We start from the raw sequence: 17,708 nt of genomic DNA, 5'->3' as shown, positions 1-17,708 counted from the left end.
TCTGAACATGTTTGACTCTAAGGCACACAAGTGTAATATGTTGGGATACTCAGAACATTCTAAAGGATATCGAGTATACAATACAGAAACACAAATTGTGGAGGAATTAATTCATGTCAGATTTGATGACAAGCTTGACTCTGAAAAGTCAAAGCTAGTTAAGAAATTTGTAGATCTGGAGATCACACTTGCAGGCTCTGGCGAAAAGACCAAAGGTTTTGAAGAAGAAGAAAGAGGAACTTCAGAAGCACCTGAACACACAATCAATAAGAAAAGACAAAGAAATATGCAGAATGTTTCTGAAGAACTAATTCTGGAAAGCAAGGATGGACCTGTCAGAACAAGATCAACATTTAAAGATTATGAAGAAACACTTCTGGGACTAGTATCTTTGATAGAGCCAACATCATGCGAAGAAGCTCTTTAAGATAAAGAATGGATTCTGGTAATGAAAGAAGAACTTGATCAGTTTTCCAAAAATGACGTTTGGGATCTTGTACCAAGACCCAAGGGAACCCATGTGATTGGAACTAAACGGGTTTATAGAAATAAGCTAAATGAAAAAGGTGAAGTCGTCAGAAACAAATCACAATTGGTGGCACAAGGTTATAGTCAACAAGAAGGAATTGACTATAACGAAACCTTTGCTCCAATCGCGAGGTTAGAATCTATTCGTCTCCTTGTATCTTTTGTTGTTAATTATTCTATTAAATTATATCAAATGGACGTCAAAAGTGCATTTCTGAATGGTTACATTTCTGAAGAAATGTATGTCCATCAACCTCCTGGATTTGAAAAACCAAAACTTCCAGAACATGTTTTCAAACTCAAGAAATCTCTTTATGGTCTGAAACAAGCTCCTAGAGCTTGGTATGAAAGACTTAGTTCATTTCTTCTATAAAATGATTTTATCAGAGGCAAAGTGGACTCCATTCTCTTTTACAAAAACATCAAAAATGACCTTATGATTTGTCAGATTTATGTTGATGATATAATATTTGGTTCTACTAACCCCTCTGTTTGCCAAGAATTTTCTGAGTTAATGCAGGCAGAATTTGAGACGAGCTTAATGCAAGAACTAAAGTTCTTTCTGGGCATTCAAATCAGCCAAATATCAGAAGCCACATATGTTTATCAAAGCAAATACATAAAAGATCTTTTGAAGAAATTTGACATGTCAGAAAGTAAGCCAACCAAGACTCCCATGCATCCTACTTGCATTATGGAGAAGGAAGAGGTAAGTCAAAAGGTTTGTCATAAACTCTATTGTGGTATGATAGGATCTCTCCTTTATCTGACTGCTTCTCATCCTGATGTATTATTCAGCGTATGTCTGTGTGCTAAATTTCAGTCAAATCCAATGGAATCTCACTTAACTGCTGTTAAGAGAATCCTTAGGTATCTGAAAGGAACACCTAATCTTGGCTTGATGTATAAGAAAACATCATAGTACATGCCCTCTGGGTATTATGATGCAGATTATGGTGGAGATAGGTTAGAATGCAAAAGCACATTTGGGAACTATCAGTTTCTGGGAGGAAACCTCATCTCACGGGCAATCAAAAGACAATCAACCATTACTCTGTCTACTGCAGAAGCAGAATATATCCCAGCTTCACTTTGCAGCACTCAGATGCTCTGGATGAAGAATCAGCTTGAGGACTTTCAGATCTATGAGAGTAACATTCCTATCTTTTGTGATAATACTGCTGCTATTTGCTTAAGTAAGAATCTAATTTTACATTCTAGAGCGAATCACATAGAAATTAAACACCACTTTATTAGAGATTATGTTCAGAAAGGGGCAATTGTTGTAAAGTTTATAGATACATACCATCAATTGGCTGGTATCTTTACAAAAGCCTTAGTTGAAGATAAATTTCTCTTCATTCTGAAAAATTTAAATATGGAAGATTGCTCAGAATGACTTTGAACCTGTGCTTCTCATCTCTAATGTAAAATTAGACTCTGGCTCACGCATATGATGTATATTTGATTCTGATACTTCTACAAGTTAGAAAATATCTTTATTAAAAACATCTCAAGTCAGAAACCTTTTGGTATTCTTGACTCCGAGTACATCAACATGTGACCTCTCAAACGTGTGGCTCTAGTTCTTTGTTGAATAGTATATCTTCGACAAATATTTTTGTATCGTATCCACAGAGATTGGTTGTTATTACCGCCGTTCTATAATCCAAATTGTTATAAGTTTAAAAAGTAACAAAGTTGTTTTGTTTGGAAAATTATCTTGTGAGTAAATGTCACTAAAAACAGTAAAATGGTTTTAATCAAATGTAAAAGCTTGGCAAGATTGAAGTTCACTATTCTAAATGCTTATGAGTCCTTATGATAACTATATAGATTTAAGATTATTGATGATGTTCAAGTATCCTCTCAAAGTCATTTATGTCTAAATGATATTGTGATGATCACTATATTGATCCTTAGACGATCTCTCCACCTAACTATCAACATAGCAATCTTTAATGTTTGATACCAAAGAAGAGTAATGAATAAATCTATCTCTACAACTTATTCCCTACTTGAAAATCTGTTTTATGTCAAGACTCAAATAATCTCTTTCAACAACTACTCAAACCTGGTTTTCAACTTAGGGCGAAAACAGTATTCAATACATCAACAATCTTTATCATATATAAAAATCAAATGGAATACATAAACAAATGAGAATATCTACTACCTCCAATCTTGACAAAATGGGGTTTAGCTCCTCATCATCATTTTACAAAGCAAAAATGCAATGGAAGAAAAACTCTGTTTTCTCTCTTCTAAAATATTTCAATATCAGTGTGTGAATAATAATGAATGTTAGAATATTGGAATAATAGAATACATATCAATTTCCATTCTGAATTTCTAAAAGGATTGACATTTCCTCTTTTGATCATTTCTCATCTAATGCAGAAAAGCTCTCCCAAGGCAGACACCAAAGTGGCAAAACCAGTTGGCCTTCAAAACAACACTTTTGACTCAAAATCAGCTTGCTGGATTCGCAGCCTTCGCGGGGCGAAGGGGAGTTCGCGGCGCGAACTGAAGCAACCTCAGCTTCCTTGCTTTTTAAGCTTCAACAAAGGAGTCTTCCAAATTAGGCTTCCAAAATTGGATTCAACACCTCTTCCAAATTATGATGTTGCATTCCAAAAGATCTCTATTCAAAAATTCTACAAAACTAACAAATATGTGAAATAACTATTCAAAACAAAATAAATTAAACCTAATTGCATTTATACAAAATAGTGAGAATAAAAGTGTGTAATTTCATCAAGACTTGGTAAAAGGTACCGATAAAATGATATAAAAAATAGTACTAATTGGTCCCTAACAATTCTCCCCAACTTAGCATTTTGTTTGTCCCTAAACAAAAGTTTCCACCCTCACAACCAAAGCCATGACACAAAAGATTTAAACAAGGATTTACCAAGGACATTCAAATGGTTCAAAAGTGTTTGACAATTTCTCAATCCACCTATCTCAATTCTAGACAAAACATGAATAAGGTAAATGGTTGAGTGCAAAAATCATTCCAAGGAATTCAAAGCCATATATGTCAAAATTGAATCAAACTTACACACACATCATAATAATGATGAATAACATGAAGGGTTACTTTCACTCATCCAAGAAATTAAATCAACAACAATTCAAATCATGCGGTTATCACAACAAATACCAAATCATGTGAAAAATGAGAATCAAGAGGTCTTTCAAAGGTTGTAATGTGGCTTAGGTTACAAGAAAGGATATGATTAAGAGAATTTACAAAGTTTCCTATCCTAAGGGAGCATTCCCAAACATTTAACTCTACACATTTTCCCTTTCTTTGATCCCTATTTTTTTTCTTTTTGTTTTTACATCCACACAACCATGAGCATTTTCTTTTCTTTTTTCTCTTTTTTTTCTTTGCTCCATGGTTTCAAGGGTGATTTCTTTTTCTTGTTTCTTGTCATATTTTCACCCTTTCATAAAAACTCAATTTTCCAAGTTTCTAATCAACTTTTCACTTTACTCTCCCCAACTTTAGATTCCAAAACCAAATTTATTCAATAACGCTCCCTACTTAGAAATAAGCAAAAGGCAAAATTTGCAAACAACTCGATTTGAGGTTTCAATTGATACGAAAGAAATTAGGATTCATTTATTCCAAAATTTTCAATTGATTTTACAATGATCAATAAAATGAATCCTAAAATAAGCTCAAAGGGGGGTTTAACAAAGGATTATTCCTCACAAGGTTAGTTGATTCAAACTTTTGGTCAAGTGGTTTTTCTCACAAACAATGCCACTATGATTTTCAAAATTTTCACACAAAAATAGATTGATGCATGATTTAGCATGATAAGAATGAGTTAAAATAATGCTTGGTTTCCCGCTTTTTAGTATACAATGGAAAGCTTCCTCACAATTGGTTAAGTCCTATTTTGATTCAAAGGTGACATACATTTCAATGAGTTTATGATATGAAATTTGCACACACCATCAAACTACTCATGTTAAGTCTAGAAAGCGATAAAGTGTACCTTGAAATGCCGACACTAATTCTTATCATCACCACTCGAAGTGTCCTATGCTTCTTTCTTTGCGATCATTTCTCGGTTGCTTTAAGCTTGACTTAAGAGTAAGAACAATTAAACAAAAATGTTGGTAAACCAATTTGATTGTAACACACTTAAATCTCAAATAGTATTCATGCAATTATCAAAACATATCAAAATTTTTGGTGAACTAGAGCCACCCAAAAGTACATCAAAATTTTTCAAAAACAGAAATAATACAAAGAAACTCAAAATGACAACAACTTCTCAAATTCACCAACTCCTCAATCCTCCTCCTCTTGGCCACCACCTACATCTCCAAGGACGTCCTCCATCTCATCATTAGGGTTTGCACCACCTCCTGCACCCCCCATAAAATCTGGCCTGCCCTCAGGCCAATTAGCATAAGCCACATATTCCGCCTGAGAAGGAAATGTGCGGGCTTCGGGTGCAAGGAACGTGTTCTGGAATTGTTGTTGCATAGCGTCGAAGATAAATGAGTGAGACCTCCTAGAGGCCTCAAAGCTCTCATAACAATAATTTGCAAACGCCATCTGGTCAAAGACTGGAGTAGTGTGGGGTCGGGGTCAGGGTCGTGGTCTGGATGACGAAGTCCCAGCTCCTTCAGTTCTATCCATTTGGCTTTGGCAGAACCTATTCAGATAGGCATCGTTAATCACACTGGTGATAGAGAAGTGTACTTCCTCCAGAATGGCAACATTCGCTCGACGACAAAGTCCCATGATCAGCCCCGGGTACGCAAGCACACCTGCTTTACCACCGAATTTGGTTCCACTTATAGCCATCTTCCTTATTTCTCCCGCTATGATTGATGCTACATCCACAGATTTTCCGATCATAATGCAGTACAACAAACACCCTACATCCAGAGGAATCGTGGTGGTGTGGCTCCTTGGCCGAATATTGCTCAACAGCAACACAAGAAAAGCCCTAGCTCCCAGATTTAAATTTTCTCTTTTCCAAGATTTTGGATGTCCTTGATCATTTAGGTCAAATGATTTTCCTTTAAGGCACAGGGTAGCATTCACCGCTTGAAGATCCCACACATTAGCTAATTCCTGGGTACGATACTCGCACCGCTCGTTCTCTCCAAGGGTTAGAGGATTACCAAGATATGAGTTAATGGCATCCCTCCCAAAAGAAATGATCCTGCCTCTTACCCTTGTTTGGTAGTTGAAAGCTACCCCCTCTTCTTGATGCATGACGTTTGCATAGAACTCCCGAACAATATCATAGTTGATTGCCGCTTCTGGTTCACACAGTTTCATCCATCTTCGTCTCTCAAAAGTTGAAACCAAACTCTGATAAGTCCCACCCGGCGCTAAACGGATGAACCTCTCCGGTAGGATGGTTCTCTTGATTAAGCTCTCGAATCGTTCTTCGTGTTCGTCGCTTGTGAACCTTCTTAATGAACGGGGTTGAACGGAAGCCGTGGTTTTGGTTCTCTTTGACATCTGCATTCAACATCAGAACAACCACAAAATAAACATGAAGAGAGTTAGCAGTCAAAAACATAAAAACATGGCCCTGGAATTTCCCAGTACGCGGCGCGAACCTTGCGAACCAGGAAATCTCCAGGAGCCTCCTAGGGTTCCAAAGATGTGAGGTATGCTACTTCTAACAGTCAAGGTCTCCAACTCTATCCTATTGCTAATCTAAATCATACATGCATAGTGATTTCAAGTGTCAATCTTCAAATTTTTCCAATCCCTAACCAAACCTAAATGTGAACCCAAATGGAAATGGAGAAGAGGAATTGAAAAGCATAACATACCTTACTGAAGCACTTGGTTCTTGTTAGCAAATGAAGATTAGGGAGTTGGGAAAGGAAAATTTTCAGTTTTGGGAAGTTTTTGGGAGTGGAAGTGAAAGCGAGGCAAACTTGGTGTTTTGAAAATGAATTGAAATGAAAAGGAAAATATAATCTAACAGAACTTAAGTGGTTCTGCCACGCACTGTTCGCGGGGCGAACCTTGTTCGCGGTGCGAACTGAAGCTTTGCATTCAGTTCGCGAGGCGAACGGCAAAAACAGAACCCAATTTCACAAAATTTAACACAGCAGAAAATCAACATAGCAGAATTGAAAAAAGTAAAATGCAGACTTACAACGTTGGGTTGCCTCCCAACAAGCGCTTTGTTTAACGTCGTTTAGAGCTCGACGGTCCATTGATTAGCCCGGTCCAGATAGAGACACGACACACACATCACGATTTACGTCGCCACTATGGTAGACTTTGAGTCTTTGACCATTTACAGTCCAACTCTCTTGTGACTTTGGATCCTCGATCACAATGGCTCCATAATTGCGCACCTCTTTGACAACGAACGGTCCTGACCACTTTGACTTCAACTTATCAGGGAATAACTTCAACCTTGAGTTGAAAAGCAATACCATTTGTCCAACATGAAACTCCTTATGACGGACCTTTCCATCATGGTATGCTTTTACCTTTTCCTTATACAGTTTATTCGAATGGTAAGCATTATTCCTTGATTCCTCTAATTCATGGAGTTGTCCTTTTCTTCTTTCTCCAGCTAGAGTGGAGTCGAAATTCAAGAATTTAAGAGCCCATAATTCCCTATGCTCCATTTACACTGGAAGATGACAAGTCTTCCCATACACCATTTGAAACGGAGTTAGCCCAATAGGTGCTTTGTAGGCGGTACGATACGCCCACAAAGCTTCATCCAGTTTTAAAGACCAATCTTTTCTTGAATTCGAGACTGTTTTCTCAAGAATCCGCTTGACTTCCCGATTCGAAACCTCCGTTTGACCATTCGCTTGTGGGTGGTAGGGAGTGGTCACCTTGTGCTTTACACCATAATGTTGCAAAACTTTTTCTAGAGGTGTATTGCAAAAGTGTGAGCCTCCATCACTTATCAACACCCTAGGCACACCAAAACGTGAAAATATGTTTTTCTTTAAAAATTTAATCACTATTTTGGCATCGGCCTTAGGTGAGGCAATTTCTTCTACCCACTTCGAGACATAGTCAACGACCACTAGTATGTACTCATTTGAGAAAGAAGAGGGAAATGGGCCAACGAAATCAATACCCCAACAATCAAAAACTTCTACTTCTAGCATGTTGGTTAGAGGCATTTCGTCTCGTTTTCCTATTCCTCCACTCCGTTGGCATGTATCATAACTTTTCGCGTGTTCATGTGCATCTTTAAATAAAGATGACCAATAAAAGCCCGATTGGAGCACTTTAGTCGCTGTTCTCAAACCGCTACAGTGACCTCTATACGAAGAGTTGTGACAATGCCAAAGGATGTCTCTTGACTCCTCACTTGTTACACACCTTCTCAAAATATTGTCTACATCCACTTTAAACAGATACGGATCATCCCAAACATAATATTTTGCATCCGCCAAGAATTTCCTTCTTTGATTGCAAGTGAGGTCTTCCGGTGTTAAACCGGTTGCTTTGTAGTTAGCAAAATCAGCAAACCAAGGCCTCACTTGAATCACATACAGTTTTTCATCTGGAAATTCTTCTCTCACTTCCTCTTCTTTGTTTGTAATGTCCACATTGACCAAACGAGACAAATGATCCGCAACCAAATTTTCGAAACCTTTTTTATCCCGGATTTCCAAATCAAACTCTTGCAGTAAGAGAATCCAGCGAATTAGTCTTTGTTTGGAATCCGGTTTGGTTAGCAAATATTTTATCGCCGAGTGGTCAGTGTAGACTACAACTTTTGACCTAATCAAGTAAGCTCTAAACTTTTCCAATGCGTACACTATGGCAAGTAATTCTTTTTCAGTTGTTGCATAATTGACTTGTGCTTCATTTAACACTTTACTAGCATAATGAATAGCATGAAAAACTTTATCTCTTCTTTGACCCAACACCGCACCAACCGCATAATCGCTTGCGTCACACATAAGTTCAAAATCAAGTTTCCAATTTGGTGCCACGATTATGGGTGCGGTGACTAACTTTTCTTTTAAATCAAGGAAAGCTTTGAGACATGACTCATCGAAAAGAAAATGCATACCTTTGTTGAGCAAGTTGCTCAATGGCTTTGCTATCTTTGAAAAATCTTTGATGAATCTCCGGTAGAAACCGACATGTCCGAGAAAGCTCCTTATTCCTTTTATATTTGTTGGGGGTGGTAGTTTCTCGATAACTTCCACCTTGTCTTTGTCAACCTCTAATCCTTCGGAGGAGATCTTGTGACCGAGTACAACACCTTCGGTGACCATGAAGTTGCATTTTTCCCAATTGAGCACTAAGTTGGTCTCCACGCATCTTCCCAAAACCACATCAAGATGTTTTAAGCATAAATCAAAAGATGATCCATACACAGAGAAATCATCCATGAACACCTCGATGCATTCTTCTATTAAGTCCGAGAATATAGCTTGCATACACCGTTGAAATGTGGCCGGTGCATTACATAACCCAAAAGGCATTCTTCGGTAAGCAAAGATGCCAAAAGGACATGTAAAAGTTGTCTTCTCATGATCCGCTGGATTGACCGAAATTTGGTTGTACCCCGAGTACCCATCCAAGAAACAGTAGAAATTTTTGCCGGCTAACCTCTCCAACATTTGGTCCATGAAAGGTAGTGGGAAATGATCTTTCCTTGTAGCTTGGTTCAACCTTCTATAGTCAATACATATCCTCCACCCGGTTACCATTCTTGTCGGAATCAACTCATTTTTATCATTTTTGATAACCGTCATGCCACCTTTCTTGGGAACTACTTGTACCGGACTCACCCATGCATTATCGGATATAGGATAAATCATTCCGGCTTCCAAGAGTTTGACAACTTCTTTCCGAACTACCTCTTTCATCGATGGATTTAGACGCCTTTGAGGTTGTGCAACGGGTTTGAAATTCTCCTCCATCATGATCTTATGCATACAATAGGCCGGCCTAATACCCTTCAAGTCGGATAACACCCACCCTATTGCACCTTCATTCTTTTTCAGCACTTGAATCAATTTATCTTCCTCTTTTGTGGACAAGGTGTTGCTTATAATCACCGGTTTAGTACATTCGTCACCAAGGAACACATACTTCAAATGTGAGGGAAGCATTTTCAACTCTAATTTTGGTTCTTCCGTTTTCTTCATCGCATCCAAGTCCTCCTTTGTTCCTTCTTGATAAGTAAGCTCACCACACAATTCTAACTCATGCAACATTGCTTCAATCTCTTTTTCCTCATTTTCGGTCAACACATTGTATGCTCCGATAAGAGATCTTTCTAGAGGATTAGAAATATGAACTTGGTTTGCGACCTCCACTACTTCCTCTTCGATTGCATCAATTCGGAAAGAATCATGCTTGTCATTTGGATGCTTCATAGCCTCAAAAAGATTAAAGGTCACCTCTTCGTCTTGCACTCTTACCTTCATTAGTCCATCATCTATGTCAATCATCATCCGGGATGTTTTCATGAATGGTCTTCCAAAAATTAGAGGAACATCACGATCCTCATCCATCTCTACTATCACAAAATCTACCGGAAACAAGAATTTATCCACTTTCACTAACATGTCTTGAGCAATTCCGTATGGTGAAGTGGTAGACTTGTCGGCTAGTTGCAAAGTCATCCTTGTCGATTTGATCTCCACATTTCCCAATCTTTTGACAATGGATAAGGGAATTAGATTGATGCTAGATCCCAAGTCAATCAAACCATTACCAATGTATGTGCTTCCAATGGTTACCGGTAAAACGACTCGGCCCGGATCAGATTCCTTCCTTGGGAGAGTCTTTTGAATGATGGCACTACAACGTGCATCAAGCAATATGGTTTCGTCTTCCACGTGTCTCCTTTTCTTTGTAAGAATGTCCTTCATGAACTTTGCATACCGTGGCATTTGTTCTAATGCATCGGCAAATGAAATATTGATTTGAAGTTGTTTGAATATGTCCATGAACCGTGCATAATGCCTAGCATTGTCCTTCTTCGATGGAGCATGTGGATAAGGTAGATGTTGGGTTGGAATGACGCTCACACCTTTCTCTCATTTCTTCTTCTTTCTTGGTTCATCATCCTTTTTCACCTCCAATTCAGGCTGTTCCTTTGCTGACAAATCCTGCTCTTTTCGTGGCGCGAAGGGGGATCGCGGCGCGAACTGTGAAGTTCCAGCCACTTTCTCCCTTCCACAAACCATGTCCTCTTTTTCCAGCACTTCATCCATATATTTTTCTACTGTAATTTCCTCACTTTTTTCACTTATCAACTCTTTACCGCTCCTCGTGACAATTGCTTTACAATGCTCCTTTGGTTGGTTTGAGTGTTAGCAGAAAATGACGATTCTGCGTTTTGTTCTGACAGTTGCTTCGCAAGTTGGCCTACTTGATTTTCCAGATTCTTAATTGCTGCTTCATTAGTCTTCTGATTTGCCATGGAAGCTTGCATGAATTGTTGAAGAGTGTCCTCTAGCTTGGAACTTCCTCCTTGCGACTGCTGGCCTTGAGAGTTTGGGTGTTGATCGGGACTTTGTTGCTGAAAATTTTGATTGTTGAACCTTGATGGTTGATAACCTTGATTGTTTCTTGGTTGGTAACCTTGATTGTTAGGAGGTTGTCTTTGATAGCCCTGATTTTGATTGTTCACATAACTCACTTCTTCTAGTGGAGGACAAAAACCAGTAGGGTGATCCCCTTGACATAATTCGCAACATGCTACTTGATGCCGAACTTGAGACCCTTGAATTTCTTTCATTTGCTGTGGAAGCTTGGCCATTTATTGAGTGAGCAACTCTACTTGTTGAGAGAGTAGCTTGTTTTGAGCAAGAATGGCGTCATTGGTATTCAACTCAAGAACTCCCGGTTTACGTTGTGAAGGGCTACGATCATGTTGACTTTGGCGATCATTGAGTGCCATCCGATCAATAATGACTTTAGCTTCTTCCGCATTCTTTGACATAAGCGAGCCACCCGCGGTAGCATCCAAAAGTGTCTTGTGAGTTGATTGGAGCCCGTTCAGAAAAATATGGATTTGAGTGAGCTCATCAAAACCATGACCCTTGCATTTTCTTAACATTGACTTGAATCTTTCCCAAGCCTCATTTAGAGACTCGTTGCTTCCTTGAGTGAATACCGCAATAGCCGTTTTGGCTTCCATGAATTGGGATTGAGGGAAATATCTTTCTAAGAACTTTTCTTCTAGCAAATTCCAATCCGTCATCACTCTCGGTGCTTGATCAAGGTACCACTCCTTTGCCTTTCCCACTAAGGAGTGTGGGAACATCCTTTTGAATAATGCCTCTTCACCCGTTTCATCAATTCCCGTAGAACCCGCAATCTCATAGAATTTGACGAGATGGGTATACGGATCTTCATGGTCCATTCCGGTGAATGGATTTGCATAGAGAAGTTGGAGGATTCCGGTCTTCATCTCCGTATTTCTTCCTCCACGGGCAAATTGAGCATTGCTTCTTGGACTATTAGCGGACATTTCGGTACGATTGTCATCCGCCATGTTTCCTTCACAAGCCTCTACAACCACTTCTTCGATTTGAATAAGTGCGGAAGTAGATGCTTCTTCTCTCCGGTTCCTCTCTTCGGCTAGTTTCCTTCTTCTTCGTGTTTTACTATTGAGCTTCCGAAGTGTTCTTTCAATTTCGGGATCGAATTAAAATTGCTCCTCGGTAGCTTTTCCTCGCATGCACTAGAATCTACAAAACTAACAAACAAAGTGAAACAAAAGAGGGATAGTAATACAAGTAACAAACTTAAAACAATGAATTATTGCAATGCTTGTAATATCGAACACCAATCCCCGGCAACGACGCCAATTTGTTGAATAGTATATCTTCGACAAATATTTTTATATCGTATCCACAGAGATTGGTTGTTATTATCGCCGTTCTATAATCCAAATTGTTATAAGTTTAAAAGTAACAAGGTTGTTTTGTTTGGAAAATTATCTTGTGAGTAAATGTCACTAAAAACAGTAAAATGGTTTTAATCAAATGTAAAAGCTTGGCAAGATTGGAGTTCACTATTCTAAATGCTTATGAGTCCTTACGATAACTATATAGATTTAAGATTATTGATGATGTTCAAGTATCCTCTCAAAGTCATTTATGTCTAAATGATATTGTGATGATCACTATATTGATCCTTAGACGATCTCTCCACCTAACTATCAATATAGCAATCTTTAATGTTTGATACCAAAGAAGAGTAATGAATAAATCTATCTCTACAACTTATTCCCTACTTGAAAATCTGTTTTATGTCAAGACTCAAATAATCTCTTTCAACAACTACTCAAACCTGGTTTTCAACTTAGGGCGAAAACAGTATTCAATACATCAACAATCTTTATCATATATAAAAATCAAATGGAATACATAAACAAATGAGAATAGCTACTACCTCCAATCTTGACAAAATGGGGTTTAGCTCCTCATCATCATTTTACAAAGCAAAAATGCAATGGAAGAAAAACTCTGTTTTCTCTCTTCCAAAATATTTCAATATCAGTGTGTGAATAATAATGAATGTTAGAATATTGGAATAATAGAATACATATCAATTTCAATTCTGAATTTCTAAAAGGGTTGACATTTCCTCTTTTGATCATTTCTCATATAATGCAGAAAAGCTCTCCCAAGGCAGACACCAAAGTGGCAAAACCAGTTGGCCTTCAAAACAACACTTTTGACCCAAAATCAGCTTGCTGGATTCGCAGCCTTCGCGGCGCGAAGGGGAGTTCGCGGCGCAATTTGAAGCTACCTCAGATTCCTTGCTTTTTAAGCTTCAACAAAGGAGTCTTCCAAATTAGGCTTCCAAAATTGGATTCAACACCTCTTCCAAATTATGATGTTGCATTCCAAAAGATCTCTATTCAAAAATTCTACAAAACTAACAAATATGTGAAATAACTATTCAAAACAAAATAAATTAAACCTAATTACATTTATACAAAATAGTGAGAATAAAAGTGTGTAATTTCATCAAGACTTGGTAAAAGGGACCGATAAAATGATATAAAAAATAGTACTAATTGGTCCCTAACATTCTTCTAGACACCTGTCTATCTCATAACTCAATGGCCAAACTGTTGAGATCCCCTCGAGTAGTATGCAAATATTGAGATTAGAATCTCATCATTAGCTTCATTTAATTTTCCCCATGAGTGTCAAAATTCGTTTTTAGCTAAAATTAATTTTTGTGTTCCTTCTCAAGTTACCATTGTTCCTTTATATACTCCCACGACTCTCACTATTCACACTTTCACCTTTCACTACTTACACAAACCTAAACCTCCAACTTTTCTTTGAAACTTCATCATGAATGCTCAAGAACAACAAGTCTTCGAGTTCTCTCAAGAGGTGAACGCCCTAGGACAACAAGTTGAATCCTCACAATAAGTTGCCTCCACTACCACTCTTCAAACAAAAACCTCTTATCAATAACCTCATGTTCTTGATCATCCAACCCACATCTACTTGTCAACACCATTTGAACAACTGGAAGTTCTTTGTGAGTTTCTGGTGGGTTTTGAAAATCTCAAAGACAATGGTATGGATCTAACACCAGAATTGAAGAATCAGGGTTGGCTCACCTACTTCAACCATCTCGATGGTCCCATCTACACAAATCTGGCGAAAGAATTCTGGAGATTTGTTGACTGCGATGATCATTACATTGTCTCTCATGTTCTGGGTATCAAGATAGTAATAACTGAAAAGTCTATTGCCGCGCTTCTGAACATGGAGAAGTCTGGGGGCTGAAGAATTTACACCATCAATCCTAGGGCTAAGTACATGTCCCAGGAAATCATCCCCACCATATTTTCCCGGAACCCTGAAGGAAGAACATCCTCTAAGAATAAAGAGCTCTACAAGAATCTAAGGGTGTGGCTCAAGATAATTATGGGATGCATCCACCACCGTCCATCATCCATCTCTTCTGACTATGTTAACACATATCAGAAGTGAATCCTCTAATGTTTGCACAAGGGTCTGAAGCTCAACCTACCATCTATTCTCTTCAAATAACTAAGAGATTCTGTCTGAGATACCAGAAACAACATGAAGCCAAGGAAATGTATCCCTTTGGGTATGTTGATTTCAGATGTTCTGATTGAGAGTGGTCTGGTGGATCATCTCATTCATCTGAATTTGATGGAAGACGTCATAGTGGATGATGGAAAGCCCCTCAATGGGAGGAATCTGAAGAGTATGAGACTGATTGACAAGGTCCGTGTCAAACCTACCAGAAACACCTCCTAGGAGGAACTAAAGGACAAAAGAGATAAAGAGGATGAGATGTACCTCTTCACCAAGATTGATCCTCTAGAAGTCATAAAATTTTATCTGAAAGATCTGGAAGCTCAAGGCAACAACATTTCTAGCTTCAACATGGATTGGCTTCCAGATCATCCTCTAAACTTCCTGAAGAGAAAAAGGGAACCCTCTCAAAAGACGACTGTTCAGAAAAAGAATATTCTCAAGCTGGGAAAGTCTTCAACAACCAAGAAGAAGCCAATGCCTCTGACCTCTTCTTCATCACCTTATGGTAAGATCTCTATCTCAGAAGATATGAACTCCTCCGTCTCCGGTTCTAGGCAACTTACTTCATCACTTCCTCTACCACTTCCCACAATCTCAACCACATTTATAACCTCCTCCACTCCACCTACCACAAATATTAACGCTCCCACAAAAAAATCCAAATCTCAACAACCAACAACCTCACTCCCTACCTCATCTGAACCAACACCATTCATACCAATTCATTGTGAACCAAACCCATCTAACCAAACCCACTAAGAACATTATCCTTCTCCATCCTTTCCATTAGAACCCATAACCTCTGACCCCATCCCTCTCAGAGCCATCACACCTTCTCCTCCATTACCTTTCTTCAACCTCTAAACAACCTCTATCCCACACTTTGAAGCACCCTTGTTCAACGAACCCTTATCAGCAAACCCCTCTTCACCACCCATAACTCCCCTCCTTACTATGATCCCACCATAGACTCTGAACACTATAGTTCAGATTATCCCGACCCAACCTCCCTAAACCTTGAAGATTTTCAAGCCACAACTGATTCATAAAGGACTCCTTCTGTACCAGCAGACCAACCAATTCCTGAACCTTCTGAACCTAAACTCACCCTACCAACCTTTGATGAGGCATTAGCCAAATTCTCGGAAAGTTCAGCTTCTAGGTTCAAGAAGCTCTTTGATGAATCCAACACCAGTGAGAATCCTTCTGAAGTAAGGACTAACTGGAACAAATTCATTAGATGGATGACATATGAGATCTTCAAGATGAAGGGCCTCTCTGAACAAGTGAAAAATGACTTCATCAGAGGTGCTGAGGAAAGGCTAGAAGCTAGACTGGCGAAGGAAGCGGTAGAAAAGGATGAAAGGGAAGCAACTGAGAAAATTGCAAAGGAGGCTGCTGAGAAAGTAGCTACAGAAGCTGCCGCCAAAGAGAAAGCTGAGCAAGAAGCAGAAACAACAATGGTCACAAAGGATGCTCAGAAGGCTACATATGAGAAAGCTATTGAGGTTGCTCTGACTCAGGGAAAGTCGTCAACATCTGATCTTGCCCCTTTGGTTATCATAACTCTAGAATAGTTGCAGAAGGAACAACAACTAGTCAGAGCCAGACTCGACAAACAAGATCAAGTAACACCAACATTCAGAACCTGCTAGCTGAGCTACTTCAGAGGATACCTCCTCCACATAAACCTTAGACACCTTAGGATTTTTTTAAATATATTTTCTAAGTGTTTTTAGTTCTAAGGCTTAGTCTCTGACATTTTCTCGATGTACTCTCTGAAGTTTTTTTTCGAATCAATGAAATCGTGGCTTATTTACTTTTTGAGTCTGACAAAAAGGGGAGAATTAGATAGAAGTCTTTTGATGAATTATTTTATCTAAATCTCAGAAATGCATTGCTTACATTCTGACATAAAATTATTGCATAGTTCTAAGTCATTTTCTAGGACCTATCTGAACCAAGGGAAACTGAATTACTATATGAGAAACTACTAAATCAAGTCAAGCAACCTAGGAAGATTTGGCAAGAAATTCTCTACCCTAGAAACCCATATCTGATACTAAATTTTTTTTCCAAGTATCAAACTTAGGGGGAGATTGCTAATCTCAGGGGGAATCACTTTTCTATCTGACTTTGATCATTTTTAGTTTAATATCTCTTAAAGTACTTATTGGTTCATCAAAATCCTAAGTTTTGTCATCATAAAAAATGGGGAGATTGTTAGAACAAGATTTTGATTATGCAATGCATCTCTAAGTTTTGATGATAACAAAGAATGAAACAATTTGGTACCCTAACAGTTTCCTTAAGTGTGCAGGATTCTAAGTTGAAATGACTCTGATAAGTCACCTTCTGACTCTTAAGAAACTAATATTTGGCATCTGAAGTAGTCAAAAAGTGTTGACCCAGCACAAAGAGAAATCACACCTGACTCTGAACAGAATGCATATGAGGAGCAATCACCTGAAGAATTTGACTTCGAAGTTCAAGCTCTGATGATCTGGTTCCGAGAACTCTATTTGAAGACTCTATTTGAAGACTATACAAGAGACACCTGAAGACTCTACAAGAGATATCTGAAGACTCTAACTCTGAAAACTCTGATCATGCTCACCTCACTCTGGCACATGCTCAGAAACACGACATCAGATGTCACCTGGTCAGAAACTAAAGTTGGAAGCATTCAAATTGTAGTATAATCCTTTTAAGGAAATATTTGATTATGCTACTAGTTTTCTATGGAAAGGACAAGGAATTTACTACATTTAACTCCCACAGCTGGCACAAAATCTTTATTGATTTGCCCCTAATGGTATTATCTCAAGTTCTATATAAGGGTCTCTTTACAACTTGCCAAAATACAACCGTGATACAACAACCTTATCATACAACTTTTTTAACACTCTTACGAAGAACAACTCATGCTCTTCATACTCTTATTAATTCTTCACCATTATTGCTGTAAGAAAAAGTTTCCATACAAGAGTTGCTGCTCAATATTGTGTGGTTATCTTTCACTGTTCTTAAATTGTGTCTCTACTGATTATCTTGAAGCATCTAGCAAAACACCTTGTAATTCTTGTAACTGTTTTTGATCCTCAAGTGACTTGTTTAGGTCTGTAGACTTGAGA

Source organism: Lathyrus oleraceus, chromosome 6 (assembly GCF_024323335.1).
Source record: "Lathyrus oleraceus cultivar Zhongwan6 chromosome 6, CAAS_Psat_ZW6_1.0, whole genome shotgun sequence".
Classification (NCBI taxonomy): domain Eukaryota; kingdom Viridiplantae; phylum Streptophyta; class Magnoliopsida; order Fabales; family Fabaceae; genus Lathyrus; species Lathyrus oleraceus.
This window is presented reverse-complemented; position numbering follows the sequence as displayed.